The following is a 2,500-nucleotide window of genomic DNA, read 5'->3' as shown; positions in this document are numbered from 1 at the left end:
AGAGAGGAGAGAGAGATGAGATAAGGGATCGAGGAGAGAGAGAGAGGACGAGAGAGAGGAGGCGAGGAGTGAGAGAGAGAGATGAGAGAGAGACGAGGAGGATGACGAGAGAGGGGGGGAGAGAGATAGAGGGAGACAGAGAGAGAGAGAGGTGAGACGGGTGAGAGAGAGGGGTTGATGTGCGGTGACGTGAGGGGGAGGAGGGGGAGAGAGTGAGAGATGTGGAGAGAGAGAGGAGTGAGGAGAGACGAGGAGGAGAGAGAGAGAGAGAGAGAGAGAGGGAGGGAGGGGAGGAAGAGAGATGGGAGAGGAGAGGGGAGAAGAGAGAGAGAAGAGAGAAGAAGAGGAGAAAGGGGTTTGGAGGGGGGAGTTGTTGAGGAGAGGAGAAAGAGGAGAGAGAGAGGGAGGGGGGAGATAAAAGGGAGGAGGGAGAGAGAGAGGAGAAGAGAGAGGAGAGAGTGAGGAATATGAGAGAGAGAGAGGAGAGGAGAGAGAGAGAGAGAGGGAGAGAGAGGAGAGGAGGGGGGGAGGTGAAGAGAGAGAGAGAAGGGGGAAGAGAGAGAGAGAGGAGGAGAGAGAGGGGAGGGAGACAGAGGAGAGACGGGAAGAGGAGAAGAGAGGAAAAGAGAGAGAGGAGAGAGGTAGAGCTGGGGGAAAAGGAGAGAGAGAGGGGAGAGAGAGAGAGAGAGATGCGGGGAGAGGAGAAGTGGAGAGAGAGGAAGAGGAGGGGAGAGAGAGAGAGAGACAACCAATTCCATTAGGAAACACAGTTTGTGAAGCTAACCTGTTAATTGTTTTGCAAAGATCATCGTTGGATATTTTATATAAAACTTGCTGGCGTAGGACACCTTTTAAAGTTTTATTCATATTGATGTAGAATGTAGATGTATGACAATTATATTTTTTTCAAATGTTAGCCTATAGTATGGTAGCGCAATTTATATTTTTTTCACATTCATCAGTAATTTATTGATTAAACTTTAAGAAATAACAAATAAAAAACTCTAAAAAAGTCCACCGAGGTGGGAGAATGCTACTGACATGAAATGTTAAAGTACTATTTGTAACATCTGAAATAAATATGTTCGAAGTTTCAAGATAACTTTAAAGACTGAAGTAGTGTCATTTAAATACATTTCAAATAATACATCTCTCTTTTTTTCTACTTTTGCTTTTCCTAACACTATGTGTGTGTGTGTGTGTGTGTGTGTGTGTGTGTGTGTGTGTGTGTGTGTGTGTGTGTGTGTGTATTTGTTGCTGAGGCTTGAATATCACAGGCAGCTTGGGGCTCCCCAACAACTGTAGAAGGGCATGTTCCTCACCATACCTTGCTCGAGCATCTCAGTTTCTGTGCAAGATGAATGTACATGTGTGTGTGTATGAAGGCACTAATAAAATGAAAATGAAAGACAGTTAATAATGGATCCTTTGTTTACTAACAATGTTGTCTTTAAACAGACACACTGTGCAAGATAATTTTAAGAGAACAATATTATAACAATGTATATTGTCATGGAATGTTTACAGTGGGCAACTTCAAACTATATTTATTACTAGAATAAACTTACATTTTCTGAGGAGGAAAAACATCAAGAAGTTTAAATATAATGTCATAAACACCTGAAGAATTGGAGGAAGTTAATCTGTTTCTTGCCATATTAGCATAGTTTGAAGCTCATTCACCTAGTAGGCTTGGGAATTTTAAGAATTAGTGAAGCTTTGGGTAAAAAGAGCAAAATCATACATTTACAGTTTTGATATTACTGATACCAATAACATTTCTATAGGCATAAGCCTAGTTCAAGCTTATTGGACTTCTATATGATAGTGTTTGGTCCCATGGTACAAGTTTACTGTACTGTAACACATGGGCTGGTGCCACAGCTGGCCAAGTGGCCAGATTCATATCAATGTCTATTAAAGCTGTTGGATTAGTAAACTGCAATCTGCAGTACATCTAGATTAAAGGGAAAGCACATATATTTATAATTCTACTTGTTCACAATTTATATATCTTCTTAGTGAAGAACATGAACAGTGCAAACAACTTCTAAAATGGAGAACTATCTTTTACTCTGAAAAATGATTATATATTTATATAACATACCTACTACTGTTCATAGTCTCTAGCATTAGTTATCTTAATGAGCCTTAATGAGTAGAAAACTCAATTCATCTCCTTACTCCAGATATTTATTTCCAAGCCTAAATGCACTTGTACATGTACCTAATAATGGTTCCACTTATACTTATTCATAAAATATGAAAAATAGAAATGAAAAAGAATAAATGCTATAACCAAGGTTTCAATAGCACCTTTCCTCTGTAAAGTCTTATCACATACTTAAAACAAGAGAAAAATTAAGGAAGAAAAAAAAAAGGAGAAATAGAAGAAAACGAGGAAGAAGAAGAAGTGGAAGGTGAAAAAGAAAGAAAAGGAGAAGTAAGAAGAAGATGAAAAAGAAAAAGTGAAAGAAAGAAGCGGAAGATGAAGCTGATG

General features: G+C 39.5%; 1 protein-coding gene across 1 annotated transcript in view; it reads right to left on the bottom strand.

Annotated features, from left to right (window-relative positions):
• Positions 1–1,417: 1,417 nt before the first annotated feature.
• LOC125036482 (lipid droplet-associated hydrolase-like) overlaps positions 1,418–2,500 on the bottom strand; it is a 6,304-nt gene continuing 5,221 nt past the window's right edge. The window contains exon 4 of the mRNA XM_047629097.1: positions 1,418–2,500. This exon is cut by the window's right edge and continues 1,359 nt beyond it. The gene's annotated coding sequence lies outside the window, so the exon portion shown is untranslated.

The sequence above is a fragment of the Penaeus chinensis genome, chromosome 21 (genome assembly GCF_019202785.1).
Source record: "Penaeus chinensis breed Huanghai No. 1 chromosome 21, ASM1920278v2, whole genome shotgun sequence".
NCBI lineage: Eukaryota > Metazoa > Arthropoda > Malacostraca > Decapoda > Penaeidae > Penaeus > Penaeus chinensis.
Note: the sequence above shows the minus strand (reverse complement) of the source record. Positions and strands in the feature narration are given on the sequence as shown.